The sequence below is a fragment of the Ambystoma mexicanum genome, chromosome 9, assembly GCF_040938575.1.
Source record: "Ambystoma mexicanum isolate Mex_15411 chromosome 9, UKY_AmexF1_1, whole genome shotgun sequence".
Classification (NCBI taxonomy): Eukaryota; Metazoa; Chordata; class Amphibia; order Caudata; family Ambystomatidae; genus Ambystoma; species Ambystoma mexicanum.
This window is the reverse complement of record NC_090931.1, coordinates 616,702,656-616,725,403: the sequence shown is the minus strand read 5'-3', so window position 1 is coordinate 616,725,403 and position 22,748 is coordinate 616,702,656. Positions and strand designations below refer to the sequence as shown.

At 45.1% G+C, this 22,748-nt stretch overlaps 1 protein-coding gene across 11 annotated transcripts in view; it reads right to left on the bottom strand.

Moving 5' to 3' along the window:
* MYO18A (myosin XVIIIA) overlaps window positions 1-22,748 on the bottom strand; it is a 1,313,149-nt gene that overhangs the window by 839,389 nt on the left and 451,012 nt on the right. For 4 of the 11 annotated variants that reach the window (XM_069615285.1, XM_069615284.1, XM_069615288.1 and 1 more), the window contains exon 1: window positions 14,471-14,572. The exons of 6 other annotated variants lie outside the window; for them this stretch is intronic. The gene's annotated coding sequence lies outside the window, so the exon portion shown is untranslated. Of the gene's footprint in view, window positions 1-13,915; window positions 13,939-14,470; window positions 14,573-22,748 lie in introns of those variants that run through there. One more of the 11 variants, XM_069615292.1, reaches the window with a different exon arrangement.

Below are 22,748 nucleotides of genomic sequence, written 5' to 3'. Positions count from 1 at the left end.
TTTGAAACCAAAAGGGGCATAAACTTGGGGAAGGGAGCCCCGAGGGGCTCAATAAAGTGGAATACCTATTATTTTATGATACTGAAGGAAAAGCAAAGTACATTCTGACAAAACTGAATTTGTGTTGGAAGCTTGAAGGGGCCGAGCTTGGGGAAGGGAACCGTGAGAGGCCTAATCACCTGTCTCTATCTATATTGTTTTGCAGTGTTGAAAGGATTGAAGCTTGGGGAAGGGAACCCCAAGGGACCAAAGAAGCTGGAGGTATTTGAGAATATTGCAAGGGCTCTGTGGACAAAGTCTTGTGAACAGCCTTTTATGATTGACCAAACTACACCTGGTGAGAAGACTACCTGAAACCAACCTTGGTTTCCTATTTTCTGTTGAACCGCTGTGTTCTTCCTTTTTAAAGACTTCCTATGACATTTTTGTAAAGAGTGAGGGCAAGCATAGGTTTACACTCAGACAGACTTATTTTCGACCATCAGGCGTCGACGGCCTTTAGAAACATCAGTTAAGGGAACCATCCCTTTAGAGTTGGGGCCAGTTAGGCATTACACCAACCTAGGAACCTTAGTAAATAAAGGTTTTGAAATTAACTTCTCTTGATACCAAGCCTGTCTCACAATATAGATTCTAATGTTTCCATCCACCTGTTTTACGGCATTACCTTTGGAAGATAGCCATTCCCTGTTGCAGTCATTTCTCCTCTAGAAGTAAATCATGCTTGTTATGCCAACCATGTTTTTACAATAACTTCTTTATTTTGTTAGCTTCACTTATGAGCCCGTTCTTTCAGAGAAATGATTGGCTACAACGTTTGGCGGTTGGGGAGATTCCCTGGGGGTAAGGTCCCTTAGAGGTATGTTACATCCTGTCCCCAGGTATAGCAATCAAAGTTAAGGCAATCATTTCCACCCAGTAAACAATAAATATTTGGGTGGCAGGCTTGGTAAGGTTGTTTGATATGACAATTCATATTTCTGTCAAGCTGTTGAAGAAATGCATGTATCATTTGGAACCAAGGGTGTTGAATAACCCACGTAATCAAAACATGTGATCTTGGGCATTTCACATTTGCGTTCTCTCTCTGCCTCAATCCACTTGTGTCAAAATTGGCCGGGAATAAAACAGTGACCTGAACTAGAATTAACCAAGCCAATCGTTTTGGCTACGGTATAGGCATTGCAAAGAGAGTCTGTGAGGAGTGAAACAACGAGGGTTGTTGAGGAGTGGGGGGGAAAAAGGAGTTGAACGAACAAACAAAGATGAGGTGGCGATTAGTGAGGGGAAAGTTTGGAGTTTTCATGGTGCTGTCTGCAGAAGTATGGTTGGAGAAAGGAAGGGTGGTGTAACGCACACCAATAGAAAAACACTAACTTAAAGTGGGACAGGAGATGTTAAAAAAAAGTGAGTAACTGGACGCAATAGAAACTACCAAGAAATAGTGAAGTGGAATTTGACACAGGACACTGTGCTTTCAAGTAAACACCCTGAGACTATCACACGTTGCTCAAGGTCAACTGGGAATATCCCATGCTAGGCAACTTTCAATTGACATCCAAGCAATGGTTTCTACTGGACCCAGTTGTAGCATATGGGGTCCTCCCTTCAATCTTCTTCTGGAAGAAAGCAAGTGTTTATAACGGGATACACATCACATCTCAACAGCATGTACAATAATAAAGTGAACACGAGATCTTACATGCATCCTCAACAGCTAGTATTTCTTTTTCTTATTTCTGACTTCACACCCTGAAAAAACTAAAAGTATCTTGAAATCCCACCTAATCACAATGTCGTGATAGGGCAGGGTCGCAGGAGAAACGGAAAGATCTACTTAAGCCAACCTTAGATCGTATAGAAAATAGTCCACAAAAAAGGTCGTGTCCAGAAATACGACCACCAAGCAATCCTGGGCAAAGAAATACAGCAACACATCATACTCTATGACCGAGAAGCCGGTTACAAAGATATAAGGAGCAACACAATCGTCTAAATTCCAACAAAAACCCTCCCCCTTATGCCTTATGAGGCATCCAGACCCAGTCAATCAAAAAAGGACCTAGCAGCGTCCGGTTGTGTAAAGAAAAGTATCTTGGCCCCACGGTAACATGTCAGCCTGGCTGGATAGTATAAGGATGCTTCAACCTCCTTTTAATTTAGATCCTTTTAATAATTTGAAGTTGCTGACATCTTTATTGCATCTCTCAACATACTGCGGTCTCTTAGGGTATACCAAGCTGTCTTACCAGTATGCTTAAAACTCTTCTGGTCTAAATCTAATGCCACTACAGGAAAACTGAGACGCCTCACAGAGAGATCATCTTTTCCTAATACCAGATCTGTTGCTGATCACACATCTGCTAAGATTGCTTACCCTAATAACGAGCACACTAATACCATACTGAGAGCTAGCTGTGTATTAGTATACATTGTGGCCGATTCATTGCGCTCAGGCAAGCCAGGTTCGCTTACCACCAATTCGAGAGTGTTGCCTTTGCCTGCCCAGCTCGCCTTTGGAAATCTGGCACTAAAATCAGCATAACGAGTGCTGAGCACACGGACAGGCATACTGAGCTTTCCTGCCTGTGTGCTGCGCTCTATTATTGGCTCATGAGTTTCTGCCATTGGTATACTGAGCCGTTTACCGTAATTGTATATGCCTTTTTCTTTGGGAGGCCTAATTTGTGCGTCAGCGGATCAGGTTAGACACACACACAACTGTGTCCAACAGTCGTATTCTCTTTCAGCCTCAACACTGATCCATTGTGCAATACATGTGTAGCAACTTCCACTTGGGCAGCTTCAAGGAGATGGAGAAAAGACACTATTTCCTAATCACAAGGCAGCACTCGCGCTTCATACAAAGTGTGCAGTGGGGACTAGTGATCATTCCCAAAAGGAAACCACAGCATTGAAACTGTCCAAGCTTGGCACACAACGTCTGATACACATTGCACTAACAAACCCGGCACAGAAATCAGTTCCACCAATCAGACTTCAGAACTGCCTACGGAAGAAGTGTTGCTACCCAATACAATAGTCTCAATAATGTACCCTCTACCCCCGCCACTGAAACTCTGCCGGAAGGAAATGAAGGGGACACCTTGACAATAGTTCAGCCAACCATCAGACATTGACAATCCCGGATCTAAAAAGTGATTTTCAGAACTCAAGAGGATCTTACAAATCTTCCAGCTCCCAGCTGAGCAACCTCTGTGGACAATGGACCCCTGCCCTAGTCCCAACCTCGCTATACTCACCTGCTCCAACTCATTCAGAAAAGGGGATTTTGTTTCACGGCCGGGCCACAAACCTAACTTTTCCTCCAACACCCCCCCCCCTTAATAGTGCCGAGGAGATTTTGAAATCTTGCTAGTATGAACAAAACACATACTAAAGACTTTACATTAATGGCATCCCTTCTAGGAGACAGGTGAGACTTTTTTTTTTTTTTTTTAAAGGACTAGGTTGGGGCGACCCAAAATTTGCAATCGGGTGCAACGTAACAGGAAGCTAACATATCACATTTAAAGTCATCCAATTGGCCTTTCATGATCAAAGAAAATCACAGGACAAATGTGCATTGACTTTCAGAAAATTAGTAAACACCCAAAAATAAACAAAGAGGAGATTTGCTTCTAATGTTGCAGCAAAGTATAAAATGTGCACACCTATTAAATGCAAGAATCTGTACTGAACTATTCCCTAAAAGGAGGCATTTTGCACATCTCCTGTAGCATGCTTTCATGCAGTCTAGAGTGTACGCTTCGAGTCTAGGATCCAGGCTCTATGGGGTTGAATCCAGTTTTGGCACTAGTGACAAACACGCACTAACCAAGCACGTCAAAGAAAGGGAGCACACTACCATTTTTTGACTCCCGGTGTGAAAAGCTGCAAGTGGGAGCAGCATATCCGCTTTGAAAAAAAGTGAGCGGATGATATTCACCCTTACGCACCAGGAATTGTGCCCTAATCTCTTCCAATGTCAGTGGCTATCTACCAACTCTAGCAAAAACAAATAGATTTTTCTCATGTTCTTATTGCTTTCTCCCATCTAAAGTATCCCTTGCACCAATACAATACAATCGGCAAATAGAACTCCCTTGCTTTGCTTCTTAAAAACACCCTCTAGGGTGTTCCAAACATTTTTGGCATGAACTACGGTGTTTCCCACAAAGCTGAACAGATTTACGCAATGGAATCAGGTCTGGCGATATGTTAAAAGCACAACCGAGCAAGACAACACTTTTAATAACAAGAGGAAGGAAGCAAACTGATTCATACTTCGGTAAAATTCTCCGATGCTACTGCTGCCAAAAGTAATAACGCAGTAACTCGCATCAAACAAGACAGTTTGACATACTGCCGTTGCCTGCCCAGGAATGACCGAGGTCACGTTGGCAACATCCTGTGTGTCCAGAGTGACACCCCGGAATGGATAAACAGCTACTGAGCTGTATGCAGAAACTTCAGTGACCCCTAAATATTCTAGGTGCTTAAATTCAACCCTATGGAGCCACAACTTATTTTCACACCCTGATTTGAATCCGTTTTCCATGTCTATGGCGTCCCCCTTCTAGCACCCATGCTGCATAAGAATTATAGGGCTTGTCCTGGTATGAAGCACGAAATTGCTAGATTTTTCAAAGATTGGATGGATAGGAATCGATAACAGCATTTGGCCTGCGCTTCTGATCATCTTCAGAACTAAAGCTACCAACTGGGTTTCTGAACTATCTCCGTGTATCCTTGAAACGCAAGTGCAGGGTGGCTGAGAGGAAGTGGAGGGCTTTGGGCGCATCCTCTGAAACTTGCCTGACGGCTGCTCCAAAGGCAATACAGATTCTCTGCCTTGTCCGAGGAGAGAGTCCACATTCAAGCTCTTATCTCTGCGGCCTCAAACAACATGGCCAAGCTCTTTAAAATCTGCAAGGAGCTGGACAATCCTTCTGCAGTCTCCACCTCTCCTGTTCCGTCCCAGTCCCTCTGGACGGCTCTGGCTTCCCACTTCACCACTAAAACTCAGACCATCCTGTCCTCGCTCTCTTCATCCTCTCCCTCTAACTCTCTTGGCCCCCCCCACTGGCCGCCTCTCCCTCTCCTCCTCCGTTCTCCCAGACTACACCTGAAGAGGCTTCTAAACCAGTCCGATCTATGAAAGTGTAGTCCAAACCGGTGTTCCCCTGCTCCTCCAGCACCATCAAGGACCGCATTGACACCCTCGCTCCAGCCTTGGCTGATTTCTGCAATCACTGTTTTGCCACTAGATCCTTCCCCTCTCTCCTCAAGCACTCCCTTGTGCACCCGGACCATAAAAAGCCTTCTGCCGATCCTATCTGTCCAGCAAACTATAGCCAGATCTCCATCAATCCTTTCCTGGGCAAACTCCTGAAAAAGCTGGACATCTCCCAGCTTACTCTCCACAATGAATCTGTTGGTTGTCTCCATGACCATCAGTCTGGCTTCGGAGCAGCCAGAGGCACGGAAACTGCTCTCCTGAACACCTGTAAAGATCTGCTCACTAATCTTGATTCCAACCTTCCTTCTCTCTTCATCCTCCTTGACCTTTCCTCTGCTTTTGACACGGTTGATCATGCCATCCTGACCAACCGACTCCATGAGAACCTGGGTATTACAGGTAAGGCGCTGGAGTGGTTGACCTCCTTCCTACTGGACCGACCCTCCCAGGTCCAACCTGGGTCCTTTCTCTCCATCACCCCTCTCTCCACATGTGGTGTTCCCCAGGGGTCTAACCTCACACTCTGGCACTTCAATGTCTACATGGTTCCTTTGGCCCACCTGTTCTCTACCTTCCCCTCTAACTTTCAGTGTTATGCAGAGGACACTCGGAGCTCTCTTTCAGGCTCCCCTCAGCCTCCTCCTCCTCTCCTCTCTCGCTCATTCCTGACTGTCTATTCACTCTTCAAGATTAGTGCGCCTCCAACGATCTCTTCTTTAATGCCAGTAAGACTGAAATCCTTCTCATTGGAACTCCTTCTCATTGGAACCCCTGCTCCCGCTTTCCCTCTGTCACTCTGGCCACCCACCTTGGACCCTCTGCCTTTGCCTTCCTGTGAGGCAAAAAACCTTGGTATCATCTTCAACTCCACTCTCCTTTTTTCTTCACATCACAGACCTTTCCAAGGAGGCCCCACTACCAGCCGCACCTCCTCAGAGGTATTCTTCCTTTTCTTACGTTCCCGCAGAAGCTCACAGTCTCCAGAGCCCTGGTTCTCTCTAGGCTGGACAACTGCAGCAGTCTCTTTCTCAATCTGCTTTCCTCTACTGTCCGTCCTTTTCATCTAATCCAGAACATGACTGCAAGACTTGTCCTTGGCTTCAAGCCCAGGGACCACATCTCTCCAGCCCTGAAATCTCTCCACTGGCTCCCGGTGGCCACAAGGATCAAATTCAAGACCCTCTGCAAGGTCCAGAGGCTGGTTGCAGCCTGCACTACATCCAACTCTCTTCCAAAATACCTTCCATCTCGAGCCCTTCGCTCAACTACCTCAAACTTTGAGGGTAAGACGCTTCTCTAGGCAGAAAGTGGGTGGTAGATCTTTCGCCTCAGCAAGTGCCACCCTCTTGAATGGCCTCGCTGCCCCTCTCAAACTTGAGCCAGACCACCTGAAATTATGGAAGCAGCTCAAGACCTACCTTTTCTCCCCTGCTTTCTCTCCCTCTTTCTCTCTATTGCTGACCTACCAGTCAGCTGTGTCAACTGGTTGCTTGGCTACCCTCAGTCTGCCTGGGTACCAGGCTCCCCCATGATCAGTCTCCGCTGCACTGCCTCCGGGCCTAGCACACACTTAGGGGCTCTAACTGTAACCCTACAATCCCCTGCCTCCTTGCACTTACCCAGAGTCGCGCTGCCCTGACTGCCCTCCCCTTCCCTCTCCCTGGCACTTCCCCTTTCCATCTCCCACCACTTTGCGTTGTTGCACTTGCACGATTTGAATGGCACAAGGCCTAGTAAGATAGTTTGTCTTGTCCTCCCTCTGTCTTGCATCTCTTGTCTTGTCGCACCTAGAAACACTTGTGTAGAGGCGCGTTATAAATGACATATAATATATATATATATATCCAAAAGTGTATCCCTACTGATGCTCCAACATGTGAATATGAGTGATGTTTGATTTATGAGGTTTTCTGAAGCGTGACCAACGCTCACACAAGACCTCAGAAAGCTGTACAGTGAAGTCGAAAAAGATCCTGTGAAATCTAAACTGCATTAGGCAGGGAAGATGTGGTCTAGAAAAGGTCTAGGTCGCACAAGAAAAGCAGAACATTATAAAATACGTATACAATAGTGCAGTTAAAAATGCTGGCCAGCAAGGCGATAGTTTAAACATTAAAAACAAAATAATGCTGCTATACTCTGGGACAGGAGACTCAGACAGCAACTCCAAACGTTCCCATGCTATGACGGCATTGGGTTGTAGGAAAGAGTCGGGCAGGAGGCAAGATCTACAGTTCCCCTGGAGGTCAAGGATAGAATATGGTGAAGAATGTTATGGCATAGACCCTGCATGATATATATTGGCATATCTGAGGGAGGGGCATACACATGTAGGTTGTGGGTAACGAGGAACGATCACTTTATCTTGGCATAACCAAAGGGGTCAGTCTTACAGCACAGTTGTAGTTGAGTCAACGAAGGTCGTAGGTTCTTGAAACAGGGGAGGGAAGGGGAAAAGAAGAGGGAGAAGAACACAGTGGGGAGAGGGCACACCAGTTTAGTATGGTTGTCATGGGAAAACGATAGGTTTGAAGAGTGCTCTAGAGCACGCCATGAAGCACACAGCAAAGCACACTAGAACTGCAAGATGGAGAGAGAGTGGTGTTCTGGTCTGGTGGATGGGGAGAGAAGGGAAGCAGGCTTTTGGAAATACAGCGCCTTAAGGCCCTACTACTGGGCATTTCGTGCATGGAGTAGTGCTTTCAAGAACAGGGACGCTGCATAGTGTAGCTCCAGGAGGAGTTCAAAATGCTTAAGGTGCCATCAGTAACAACAGTCTCTGGATTAGGGTAGCTCCTCCTTGCTCACAAGTTTCTTTAGAGATGGGCTTTGTACACAAATTACTTGGGCATGAGGAAACAAATAACTGTACATTAGGCAAGGCATCTGGGACGCACTCAACGGCTCTATAAGGAGCTGGTGCAGATATGGCATGATAAGAGTGGTGCAACCACAGCGGCTTGTGCCGCTGATCAATGTGCAGCTGCTTGCCACAACACTTTCAATGTGGTCAGTCATTTTTTGGGGGCGCCCAAAGATGAAAGCAGTGCCAGAACCCAGTCTTGACTGAAGCATGGAGAAGCCGGGTTCAGGTATGAACGTGTTTATGCTCTTCTGCTCATACAGTCTTCTTTACATGCTGGTCGGGCTGAAAAGCAAGGGTTTTGAGTTGCTTATCATCCGCCTATTGGTGTATGGTGATGTTCCTTTCTCTGATGACACCGTCAGATGGCTCCATGAAAATGTTGGAGAGCATGAAGGAGAAGACTAAATGTTAGGGGACCCAATTTAGCGCAAGGCTCAGTGGGGCTTTAGAATCTCCGATTTTCATCAGTGATGGACACTCCTCCAGGAAGGAAGAGAAAGATTAATGATGGCCACCGGGAAAGCCGGTCCATCTTCCACGGTGCACAGAGCATCACCCACTACTTGTAGAATGGAGATTAGAGCGATGCAGCCTTAACTGAAGCCCAATTGGTACCCCCCCCCCTTAGCAACTTGTTTTGGAGAAATACTTTCATAGTTCAGCAGCAACCGAGGTATGAGAGGATTGTAATGAAGTAATAGTTTGTCGGATGGCGCAGGTCTGCTGATGGTTTCTTCAGAATAGGGGCTATACGAATGACCTTGAGACTTTTTGGAAAACTCGCCCTGCTCCAATAAATGTTGATGAATGAAAGAGCAAGGACCCAGGCTAAGGAAGTCCTTCTTTCCTGGATGCCAGGAAACATACAACAGGATAGGGTTTCCTGTGAAGGTTTGAGTAATGCTTCTGATTTTTCCCTAAGATTTCTACTGAATAAAGGTTGAAAATATGCCAAACTGCCTCAGGTTCGTGTTTGTGGCCTGGAGCTTGGACGGCAGCAAAGATGCCTAGCCTGAAAGTGCATTTTTACTGCAAGCATGTTCCTTTCGATAGAGGTATCATTGTGGGGCGGTCATTGGTATAGTGTGATGTCAGCATGAAATTGCCTCTTTGTACTGAATATCTAGCAATACCTATCAGAGCACTGCATTTCGCTTCTCTACCATTCTCTATGGGGAAAAACTGCCTGTGCATTGAGTTTGCAAATGTTTGACATCACAACAAATCAAATATCTGCAGAAAGGCACCATGCACGATCACTGTACACACCGACTGGAGCTGTGATGAAATTCAAGGGGCCCTACCCTTAAATTACAGAACGTGCAAGAAATTGAAATCAGACTCGAAAAATATGTAAACGGGACACAAAGATCAGCATGAACAGAGGCGAGAGAGAGGATATTGCATTTTTAAGCCTGCGCAAGTAGTCAATGGGGTAGGTAGTGACTGATTCAGAAGATTGTACTGCAGCATTAGTCACCACTTTACCACACTTCTAACTGACGATATGGACCTCCATTGGGGGGCTACACGAAGGCGGCGGAACTACAGGTGAAAGAAAATAAGTTCTTTAGCCAGCTCTTGGGCCTTCCGGGCTCAACCCCCTGTGCCTCAGTTCATAGGGAGCTGGGATGGAGTTTTGGGAGGATCAATGGGCTGCCACTCCAAGTATTTTCTGGCTCCGCCTATGGGCAAATGAGCATGCAACCGTAGGTCATTTTATTATTGGGAGCATTATTGGCAAGGAAAACTTGTGTAAAACTGGCATAAAATTCCTTGGCTGGCCTATGTGAAGGAGTCCATGCGCACCAGTAACATTCAGGTCCTGTTCCCTCCGGAAGCATTGCTGTCAACTAGGCAATTGAGAGCCAATAAGCAGGCACTGTATGTGGGGACACAGGAAAAGAGGGGGAGTATGCAATGCGCAACTCACTCTGATTGATATCATGCGCTGATAAGTAGGGCGTTTGAGATCCAGCTCTACCTTCTGTGGAGCCCGAAAATGAGGGAAAGATGGCTCGTCACAAGGGCAAGGTTTGACTGCCTACAGCTGAGGGAAAACACAGAAAAGTGGCCTGGCTTTCCAAATGACCCTAGCTGCCCAGCCTGTGGGTAGCTTGGGAAGACTTGAAGCATCTTGTACTGTTTTACCTGGCTTATGGGGATTTTAGACGGAACACCATTTTGCAGGTGGTCAAGTTCACTAATATCTGCCAATATAGGGCGGCATTATTCTTACTTTTGACGGCAGAACCTGTGCTGATAGCCTGGGCTCTTTTGTCCTATCTGAAAACAGCTATGTACCTGAGAAAAGGGTTTAATCGTGAATAGAAATTGTTTTAACTGTCTTAAGAAATGTGGTCTTAAGTTGTATTTTTACCTGTGAAATGCCCCGATAATGGTAATGCTGTGTTTTAGAGCACAACGTAATGGTTATTGTTCATCTTTTTTAAGTGTATGTGATGCTTTTGTGTTTAATGGATGTTTTAATCCGAATAAACATGTTGAAATGAAATGAGCGTGATCAGGCACCGATCTTACTCCTAGGCACCTGGGTTGGGGGTGGGGTGGGGATTTGGCTTCGAGCAGATCACGTAGTGGTGATGGCCAAAGAATAACCCCCAAAAGGGTCATTAAAGAGGCCAGGCAAAGGGGTGTTGGGAGATTTACAGACCACAGGGTAAATTAAATTCAGTTAGCTTACAGGCGATCTATATATAATGAACGCTGATCATTCAAATCAAATAAAGAGGATAATCTGCATTGACAATTAACTACTTCCGGGTGAAAGGTTTCAATTTCATGTAATTGTTTTCTGGGCCCACGACATTTCCGGATAATTACTTCAGGCATATTTCCTTCAATTCCCTGGCCGGTAAGTCAGTGCTTTTCACTGGACTCTCTTCTAGAGATGAGGTGCAGTCCGGTTCTTCCTGCAGCCCGCCTTCATGGCTCTTTTGTGACCCAAGAAGTGTCTGTGTAAAGGTTGTAGCACCTGAAGAAAGGAGGTCCTGCACTGCCCCCTTCTTCCTCTGCTGATGTTAGCCCAACCCTGGTAAAGGAGGAGCACAAAGAGGCTACTACCTATGGGGGAGGTCTCCACGGAGGTGCTATCCCCCGCCAATTTACAAATGTGCTGCTGAATGGGGCTCCCCTCGGATGCTTCACTTAGTGGCTTAATGGTGCTCCCCTGCTTGTGGACAGAACATTTCAGGTGCAAAGTCTGCTGTGGGCAATTCGCTCATCCTGAAGACGTCTCCTTTAACTGTGTGCCCTCCATGTGCATTAACTAATAACAGCCGGAAAGAGGTTCCACATTCTGGTCACATACTTCTCTAGAGGAGGAAAGTTAATCAATATTTGTTTGCAAAAAAAAATGTAGGAGATACAGAAAAATCTCCAAATCATTTCTTATTGCACAACTGTCAGAATTATACCCTCCTCTAAGATTTAACAACCTTAGCAAAATGTTGTAGATTGTGATGTACCAAATGCTTTAAAGCTGCACGCATATTTTGTGTAAACGCACTTATAAGTAGTGCATGAGAGAGGGTGATCAAAATGTGAGTTTGTTTGGTACTTTCTTCAAGGGCACCTACATTTTGGAAACTGCACCAACACCATGTCTGCAATACAAGTTTCTTTTATCTCCCAACAGCATCAGACATGGCTTGATCCAAAGCAGGCCTACCCAGAGTAGAACATGAGGGGCATAGAATGTCACTGGGCACAATGCCATGACAGAACTTTGGAGCAGTACCTCTCGACTTTCGCTCCCCAGCGGCGATCTGCCAACCTCGGAGAACAGCTTTGACTGTCCCAGAACTCTGCCAGTGTCTCAGAAACCCATCAAGGCTGCCAAGCCAACACAGATGGACCAATCCCAGTGACCTGCATGTGCTCTATAAATATCACAGACCACACTAAAACAACAAACCAACACCGGGTTCAGCCTAGACGTTGAAGCACTGGCAGCTGCTGTGTGCCCCTACAAAATGGCAAAGAGTTCTCGGTTCACCATTTCACCTTTATCTTAAGAACAATATATGATCTTGGGCAATTACCTTTAAAGAACAAAATATGAGCATTGATAAATGAATTAAGTATCAATACTAAGAGGTATATAAAAAGATACACACATATTCCTTGTGTAAGCAATATGTATTGTGTAGCCAATCGTCTTTTGAGCGAGCTGGTAAAGTGCATTAATGGGATACAATAAGAAAAGGAGGCCACTGTTTGATGGGATTTTAACCTCATTCCTAAATGGACAGAGCAACTCGGTCTCTTCTCTCAAATTCCCTTTGTGAATCCCAGGGTGCGAAATTGCTGGGGGCTATTTACCTGTTGCTTCTAACCACAGAGAGCCTGGTTAGCTTGACACCAACAGCTACCAGGTGCTACTTTTGGCTCCCGAGACCCTCTGGGGCATACAAACATACCTATGTGGCATTAACTTTCTGTATTTAGGAATGTCTACAAAATCATTAGAGACACCTAGAAGTCATTTAAAGCATCATGGATTGTATACAATAGAAAAATATAAGTTTGCATCTCACATAATCATTAGATTTGTGCCACGCTATGTAGTAGCTCCTGCCTACTAGGTGATGCCCAATGCGCAGGAGCTAGTTTTAGCTCTTGCACATTAAATCTTAATTTCGACCTCTAAAATTCTAATAAGGGACCCGTTTGCTTTACCCACTCTTGGCTGCAGAGTTATAAAGTCGGTGTCAATATATAAACTCTCCTTGTGGCAATGTAAAGGGGTGCCCAGTATTATAATATAGTTCCTTTCTAAACTGGCATGAATTAATCACTTCAAGCCGTCTCCATAACATATACTTGATAGCCAAGCATTAAACTTACATTTCTTCATATCATTGTGAAAGACAGTAGCAGGCATTGTATTGCATTGGAAAGCCACGTTGTTGTGCCCGCTAGACCAGAACTAGTCAAAAGAAGAAAAAAGGTACCCTGGAGAGTCCCAAACAAAGCAATAGCCTCCAATGAGGTAGTGCACAGTTACAGTTCATCACTTCGAAACCTACTTGGTGCAATGTTTTATGAATGCGTTTTTTTTTCACACCCCTACCCCGTATTTGTATGGAATGGGTTGCACTGTACAATCCCTTTTGTTCTGCCCCTAATTATCCATTTGCCCAAGAGCCCCGTTTTTTTCGGGAAGAAATTTAGAAAAGTATTGGTAATTAATGTTCATAATCCGGGAGATGTTCTGCTTTTCTTGTACAGGGACCAGTGCTACACCACTGCATAGAAAATAAATAAGCTCTGAAGCCACTGCGCAATACCCTCCCCAAGTGTACTCGAATAGCACGCAGGCATACAACTAAACAAAAACACAGCCCAGCCTCGCACAATACAACATATAACGACAATTAAGAAGAACTCCTCACTATAAAAACACAATATTTATCAAACAACAACACTGTATGGTCTGTTATAATGTATGGCGCACAGAGTAGAGAAGACTTCGATTTGCTAAGTGAATCGCTCTCTTTATGTAGGGCCTAGTATAGTATGGACCGTGCACCCTCATACCCCCCCCCCCCCCCCCGCTCGTACGCACCACGGGCAGCATGCTACAGACAAGTCCCACTTGTAGCTATTCCACATTTCCCCGAGAGGGTATCAGAAAAAGTAACTTTTGGTTTAGAATGAGCAGTTCATTTGAGATTGCATGCTTTTTTTTTTTTTACACTCAAGGCCGCAGATGATCCCAGAAGTTCGCTTCTACAGTTAGAATAACAAATATTAAAGATAATATTTAAAAAGCACACCCGTACCCATAACGTTGGATGTAAAACGGCTGCCGGTCCGAAATAAGGAAGTGAGTCCATGAAGAGAGAAGTCGCATGGCTCCTTCGCAGCTAGCCATACGCACTTTGCTGGTTCCAGAAACGCACATTAGTAACGTCGATTTCCGTTTCGCTCCGTCGAATGCGGAAGCCGAGGTCTTGTGTCATGCGGCTACAGGTTGGTGAACGTTTTCCCCTCAAGACACACTTTCTTAATAATCACATTATAATTTCAAATGCGCTAAAATGTTTGAAAATCCACACATTTTCACCACGGGGTATGGCTTTAGGCTGCCTAAAGGGTACAGAAACGGACAATTTGCGGCTTCTACTTCGCAGTGTGACGGGGGAAGGCATCATTTTGGGCAACATGGCAGGTATGCATCAGCAGGCGCAGCTCGGCGACGCTATTAATAGCGCCGGGCCGCTACTCGGCCCCGTCTGACTGGGGTCGGCACTCATAGACACACGCACACCTCACACCACCCGGGCACCCAGTGTCCGGACACCCCAAGGGTGTGCTCAGGCGGGGCGGCCACTTACCGTTCGTCCACCTTACCGAGCGCTGCGAGAGGAGAGCCTGGGCTGGAGGACCCGGAGGCCGACTTCGTCAGAGAGGACTGGGCGGCCGGGCCCGGGTGTCATTTCCCCCCCGCGAGCCTGCAGGGACAGCTGCACTGATACAGCGCCACTAAAAATAAACCAAGAATGCCAGAGAGCTGGCAACTTCTGCTCCATGCCTCACTCGCTGCTCCTGGGGGGTGTGGGGGAGGGAGGGCTTGCACCGAGCCTTGCCGCCCTCCCCCAAAAATATTAACAATGGACAAAAAAAGCGAGAAATGCAGATCAGAGAAATATCAGCATTTACGGATGGCGAGAGGAAGTGCACAGGCGGATGACACGTTTTTTGCTGCCACGATAGATGGGTGGGTTAATGCTCTTGCTGAGGAGATGGGCTGGTAGCCGGAGGGTCACGCATTTAGTTCCTGAAGGATTGACTGCACCTTTCATCCTACACTACAGAGAGCAACTGGGTTCTCCTATGGTGAGTTATACTAACTGCTACTAAAGCATTTTACATAGGTTATTGTTTGTGTTTTAAGAATTGAATAGTTAATGAGTCGTTGCTCTTTCTTCCCTTACGTTCTTCCTGGTCCCGTGGCAATAGATGAGAAACTTCTTAATTTGCAGAGCACATTTTGACACAGAGATGATCACAACTAAGTAGATTTCGGGGAAAAAATACGGAAGAGGGGAATTGGGGTGAAGACTATTGAGCGCTATGCGTCCCGTTCGTCTTGCACTGTACTCCAGAGTGCGTCTAAGCTCGGTACCTTTACACACCAGTTTATTCAGTTACTTGACTTTAAGAATCCCAATAAGAGTCGGTCCCATCACTGATTTACCCTGTAAGGTAGGTGTCATGCTGGTAAGGTAACTCAGTGGGCTAATGATCCCACACTGCATAGAATACTTTACACCAGGGTCACAGGACTGTAGGCCAGCAAAGCGGTCTCTCTCTTTGTGATACAGAAATGGATGAAATTAGTAGTTTAGCTGGCCAATAACATGGTACACAACAGAAAGATGCCTTATTACTATTGTGATATGTATACATGTATGTTACGTAGGGGTGTCACGGTATTGGTTTTATGGCGGTATGATATACCGTCATTTGGCAAGAAGGTTATCATGGTTATCGCGGTATAGTGGAGTTAACTAATCTTAAATATTTTCTTAGTCAGCATTTTGAAACTTGTCTCTGCACATTTTTTAGCTGATCCTCCAGGAATCTAAAGCGGCTGCAGATTTGGTCTTTCATGGCGCTCACTCGTTGATCTCCTTGAATGAAAGAGTGACTAGTGGAAGTGTTAAAATGCTAATTTTGAGCAATGAGCTTTCTGCTCAGTCACAGGTCATTGCTTTGAAAATCGGCCTCGACCTGCATTATTTTGGAACCACATGGCATAGGCATCATGACCCCGCGCTGCGATCAGTCATAAAAGTTTGTTGTGATAACGCTTTATCCCATTAAAGGGAGAAAAGTCACTCATATGAGGTCTGAAAGCCCAGGTCATTGTGTTTTTGTCAAAATGTCATAGCCAACAGACACTCACCGAAAGGTTGCATATTGATCAAATCACTATAGCTTGTTTACCATCTGCCTAGTGTATTATAAAGGTCTGATGTTGGACTATGTAATCCTAACAGGACATTGTTCAGTGGGCGCTGTTGATTTCTTTCTTGATTCTTGCAATACATGTTAATTTACCTTCTTAAAGATTGTGGCACAAAAACGTTTTGAAAATGACAAAGTTAAAATACATATCGGCACAAATATGGCCTAGACCACCACATCACCACAGCCCCATAATTACCATTTTCCCTAGGACGGAGTGCATTAGGACCCTTGTCATGTGAGTTGAGACAGAGGAATGCTTTCATGGGTGGTATCACAAATCGAGGATAGACCTGGGAAATATCTCACCCCCATTGCTCTGGATACTTCAAATTGAATGTAGAATCTGTCCTGCCTTCTTGAGTCCAGTGCCATATGCAGAAGGCAGATGAAGGATCAATCGAAGCAACAACTCTAGTGTCAATGTTTAAATCTACATGGAGGACAGTGGGGGGGGCAGTTTATAGACTAGCACAAAGCACTGATAGGCCCAGTGTTCATACAGTCTACAGGGCTAACTTTTTTGTGGACATGCATCAGAAGGGCATCCAGCTCATTCCCCCCCTTTTAATTCTGGGATGTGTAGTTCCCCATCTTCCAAATTGTTGGGAAAACTACAAATCTGCTGATCTTTAACCCGACTACTGATCACTGAGAAACAGCGGTCCCAGCATCAAAGCTGCATATACTAATGTGGCCTCACTTTCCCTATGCTCTTGTTTGCCAAACACCACATCCCACAGTGCAAGATCCAGCATGTGCAGCACTTGCTTACTGCAGCCTTTCCAAATCAGATTGAAAAGCTCACTTAATAGCTGCAGGCCCTAAAACTGTATACCTGTATAAACAACGTGACAGTTATTATAGTTCAATTAAGCTGTTCATGGTATCTATAATGGTATACCGTTACATCCCTAATGTATATTGTTTAGGGCAGCGATAGCCACCCTATAGTTGAGGTGAGTCAGAATGCCAATATGAGCCCCTCAAAATTCTATCATTATTCAGATCAAAAGTTATTAACAGATTCAACCAAAATTTTAAAAGTGATTAAGGACTCGCCCTCCACCACCCCCCAAAGACTGCAAAGTTTCATAAAGATTTGTTGTAAAATGTATTAAGACCACATTTCTTTTCTCCAAAAGTGCAGCCTACTTCCCATTCATTTTCCCATAGATAGACAAGCAAGGTCAGTGTTTGTCAAAGCACACAGCCCAAACCGCTTGACGGATTTGGACCAGGTCTGAAACAACTTGGGCACAAAGCATTGACTTGCGATCCATGCATGGTTTGGGTTATTTTGTGCAGTCGTTTTTAAAATATTTGACGGAGAAGGGGTGCCACCTTCCCAAAAATAGATAGTTATATCTCGGGGATGTACCCAAAAGCGTGTTCTTAAAAAATTATACAACCGCCATCTTGTTTTTCTCGTGATGCGAGATAACGGCGGCTATGGCTGAGGATATGGGAAAATGAAACGCAGGAAAAAAGCTATTTGCAGGTCAAAAACACATTCAAATGGCATTGGGCTAGAGGTGGAGGACAGGGGTGTGGCTAGAGGGCACCAAGGGACATTTGAGAGTCTAGGGTCTGAGTTTGCAACAAAATGCTTTTTGTAGCATCTGCTATAGCCTCAAATAGCCTACATCTCAAAGCAAACTGCGTCACAGAAACACTGTTGTGGGGGAGAGGGCAGGGGAGGTGAGGAGGCCATCTGGGAAGCTGGCACAGATACAGGGGTACCTGGTGAGGGCCTGGGGAGGGCAGGAAAGCATTTTATTTCAGCCGTTTTTCTGATATTCATGTCTATAAAGGACTACGGATAGCCAAGGATATGTGTAGTTCAGTACCCGCGGTTACAGTTCTTTTAAAAGATAGGTTTACAGCTATAGTGATGTCAGGGGTGAAAAATCACTGGCCATGGCCAGTGACAAGATTGCCATCCAGGTCTCCCATCCATGCAGTTACCAGGACAGACCCTGCTTAGCTTCAAAGTGAGGAAGGGGCCAGCCTCCTCAGGCCATGTTGCCCGATAAATGAGCCAAGACCACTTAGAGAAATGAGACAGCCCTTTTCCATACTTTGAAGCTAAGCAGGTTCAGTCCCAGTTACTACATAGCTGGGCGACCAAATGGGCATCACCATTTTTAAAAACCATGCTACTTTCAGTCCTTGAAAGTTTTGCACTCAGACCATTTTTTTGCCTTTTGGTGAATTGCTTTTTGGTATTTGTAATCTCTCAATCAATAATACACAAACAAAATATATCTTTTTACAGTAACAGTGGGTTTCCCATACCGGCAGTAACTGGGACGAACGCTGCTTAGCGTCAAAGCGAGGAAGGGGTCCGCCCCCTAACGCCATGTTGCAAAATAAATGAGCCCACCTTACAAGACCACTTACAGAAACATGGCCTAAGGGGGCTGGATCTTTCCTCGTTTTGAAACTAAACAGGTCCGGTCCCGGTTACTGCATGGATGAGAGATAGTCCACAATCCTGAATGCTGTGTGTTTTCTCAGTTTTATACATCTCATAACACATAGCATCTGCCTTCATTTTCTTTTTAAACCCCGCTACTGTCAGTCCTTGAAAGCTTTGCACTGAGAGGCACATTCTTTGCCTTTTGCGGGATTGCATTCAGGTATTTGTAGTCTCAGTGAAGATGGGAGGAATAATGCCACAATCTTACACTTTTTGGCTAACATAGTTCTATAGGGATTTATATATTTGAGTGACACTATGGTATGTGTACTTTTCAAGTTAGTTTTATGAAGCAGAGTATTGTTGAAAGCCAGACATGGGGGTGAGGAGTGGAAATGATTAGAGGGCAAGTAACTCGTATTTGCCCAGGATGTGGCAAGAGAGTTTGCAATCCTGGACACTGGTGCAGGTATTTTCCCCTGATTGTGGCTGCCTTTCAGGGCACCAGTAAAGGACACTTGTGGGTGGACAGTAACTTTTTTTTCAGAGGGCAGACGTATCCTCTAGGATTTTGTTGAGGTTAGTAAGCTTCCTCAAGTATTTGGATACCAGGATTTTACTCAAGTTGTCATATTCCCAGTACAGATGCTTACCCACAAGACCACAAGCACTTTTCATATTGGGATTTTGTTTTACATGGAATATTTCACTACAGATTGCTGGGTTTAAAAGGTGAGCACCTTTTATACTTTGCCAGCATATTTATTGGAAGATTTCCTCGCTCAGGTTATTTTTCTGGTGTTCATTACTTTGTTTTTTTTAAAAGTCCAATGCTATTTTGTCTTTCCTCGAAGTGGAAGGTCAAATGAACTACATTTGTATATTTCACTGCCCCACCTCACTCCTACCTTATCTTCTGCACCACGAGATAGCAGGAAGCCTGCATTTACCCACTTCTATTTGGATCTGCGTGATCCGACCGCAGCTGATTTTCCTGTGGCTGGAAAGTTTGCATGAGAAATGTGCGAACCCACCAAAGGTTTGCAGATTTCCCATGCGAACACACGCACCCAACACCTTCATACCAATACCCCCCACCCACAATACACCCACAGCACACCCCCAACATAAACATACCCTACGTACCTTTCTCTTCACGCTGAGTCCCTGCAGCGCCAGTTCCCTTTCACTTCCGTGACCGGGAACCGGCGCTGCAGGGTCCTTTTTTGCTATTTTTTTTTTTTTTTTTTTTTTTTAACAGGGGCTGCAGGGGTTTCCCCCTGCAGCCCCTGTACTATACTTTACTATACTGTAAAGTATTGTGAGTGGGGTGTTGCGGGGGACACCCCTGCCTCCCCCGTTTTTTTTTTCCGGGTGTGCTGTGGGGATGTCCCCCGCAACTCCCCGCTCACTATACCACACAGTATAGTGAACGGGGTGTTGAGGGGGACACCCCCATAGTGTTTTTTGACATTTTTTATACTTACCTATAATGCTACCACCAAAGGTTCGAACTTTTGGTGGTTCGAACCTTTGGTGGTAGCATTTTTAGGACTTTTTGTCCATGCAAACCTTTGGATGCGGTTCGTTCGTACAATTGCTTCTATTTAGCCACTGCTGCCCCACATATACTGAGTTGCAAACTGTGTTGACTAGCCATGTCTCACATCAAGGAGTACTATTGGCAATATGCCACATCTAGACAAAATTGTGAAGATTGGCATTCCGAAACATTTAGATTGAATTGTGAATATTAGCTGGCGTCAGATTTAATGTAATTAAACACACTGTAATGATTTTGTACATCTGTCCCCATGTTACCCTTCAAGCATTGAAGGGCATGTATATGTTTGTATCGTGATCCGAGGGATTTGTCTTGGGTGAGCACCAATGTATCATGTGTAGATATCTTGTGAATTGATTAGTGTCCTGAAATATGTTTTAGTTGGATACAATTTATGTTGTGTATTACATTTTTCTGAAAAAGCAAAATCAACCAGTCTTTGATGTGGTAACTAATAGAAGTGCATGTACTGGCTTTAATGACCCAGCTCATTCGTCCTTGTCAAATATAATATACAGTGGACACAGCTGAAAACTGAGTCCACTGGTAAAGGCCCAAAGCTATGGTTGGTAGCCTGCTAAGTGTATTCAAATATTCAGTGCACAGGGGTGAAAGGTGTGACCGTTGACTAGTACCCATTCATGTGTTAACAGATATTTGGCCATGCACATTGACCATGGCTGAAGGCCATGCTTAATGCCAGTTACTGTTGTAATGTAATTAGTGATGTGATCTGTGATGTCATCATTTTGGTCATAGGCTGCGCAACAGGGGGTGCAAAGATAAGGTGGCTTTAGCTGAATTTCAGGGGTTTTGTTGCGTTAAGTTCTCACCTTAACATCCCTTTTCCTTGAATATGTTTATATACACACACACCAACGCACATGCAATCAAAAAAAGTTCAGTTACAAATAAAGTTGTGTGGTAAGTCAGATACAGGAGACTGAGATGAGGACATCTTTCAGCATAGTTATTTCTTTAAAATTAAACAAAACCTTCTCCAAGCTGTGCCACTAAGAGTTCCCTACTCTAAAAAAACAAAAACAAATGGGTGCTCGTCACGATGTTGAAAAAATAAACTCGGTGCTCCACCAAAACCTATCGTCCTACCACTAAAGAAAGAAAGGCAATCCAGGTTAAGACTTAGAATAGGGTGGTTCTCGGCCTGGGTTCCCCAGGTGGTGGCTAGTTTTCAGACCCCGGCCAAAGAGTTCTCTAAAGCTCTTCCAGATCCTGATTTGGTGGTTTCAATGAACAAACAAAATGTTCTTTCCAACAAAAAATCTGTTCCAGCTCTCGCTTGGAGGCTCGGGTGGACAAATAATCAAAAATGTATCTTACTGTAGTTTTAACATTAAACAGCTTTACCAGTTAGTCCAAACAATTCATTGTTAAGTCTCTTCCGAGGGATATATTGAATCAAATGCAGTCCTCTAATTTGTGCCTCTTGGTCTTTAAAAACACCACTTTCTCTTTGTTGCTGTTCGGTTATTAATGCTTTTGGCCTCAGGTAGACTAGGTACTTGCTCAGCTCGACTTCTGTTCCTCTGTGGGTGTAGTTTCTTTCAACCCCTGCTGGGTTCTTCAGATTATTATCCCAGGTGGGCTACGGGCCTGCTTAGCCCAATTAGATTGCGGTTGATCTCACAGCGGATCTTACCCCACTTTTGGGATCTTCTGGTTATCAGCTCTGTGCAGGCTAATGGCCTACTGGGCCACGCTTTGCTTACAGTTTCTATTGTGGATTTGATTACTTTCTCCTGGGTCTTCTGAAAGTCAGCCCCATGTGGGCTATGGACCTGCTTCACCGCCCGCCACCTGCTTTCCATGTGATATGGTGTAGCTTTACTGCAGCAGTGGGCTTCGGTTGTGGAGTTGGTCTCCTGGGCGTGCACGGAACTGCTTCCTCTTTCTGGCTCTAGAAAGTGCGTTCGGCTGCTGCCTCGACTCAGAGTCTAGGTGGAGCAGGTTGTCAGTATTTCGTCTGTCTCAGGAACGTTTTTCTCTCCCGGCGGTCCCGGGTTCAGCAGGATCTCCGCCACAAGTAGAAAGCCGGCAGCGCTCCGCAGTCTGCTTCGGATCCCTCCACACCACGCAGACTGCAAGACTCTCCCGTTGAACAGGAGTTTAGGGGGCGGGACGTCCTCCTTTGCATGGCTGCACAAGCTGGAATCTCTCACGCAGCGGCTGGTTTCTCTCTTCGGCACCTGATGTCCCTCCTCGAAGTGGCGTAAAACATCTCATTGGTCCTGGGTTTCACTATGAGGCTGTAACTGAGGCAAGCCAGAGACTAAGCCGTCCACCATAAAGGGGCTCTGCACATGTCTATGCCGTTCAATTTTTATATACCCAACAAATGCTTGGGATTTCACAGCAAGGGAAGGAACAAGTTACTTATCTCCAACTGTTCTCCAGCATGGGTCAGGCATGGATTCACATGCTTATGAATATTCCCCATCATCCAACTGGAAATCCTCAATAAAAAAGAAAGCAGTCTTGCTTTAAACCTAAAAAATAAAATGAAAAAAAAACGCCCTTTCCTGTACTCGCCAAGTACTAGGTCATACTGCACCCATCAAATGATGATTTGTCTCCCCAAGTCCTGCCCCCTGTCAGCCATCTTCAGATTCAAAGCACATGAGGGGCCAGAATGAAC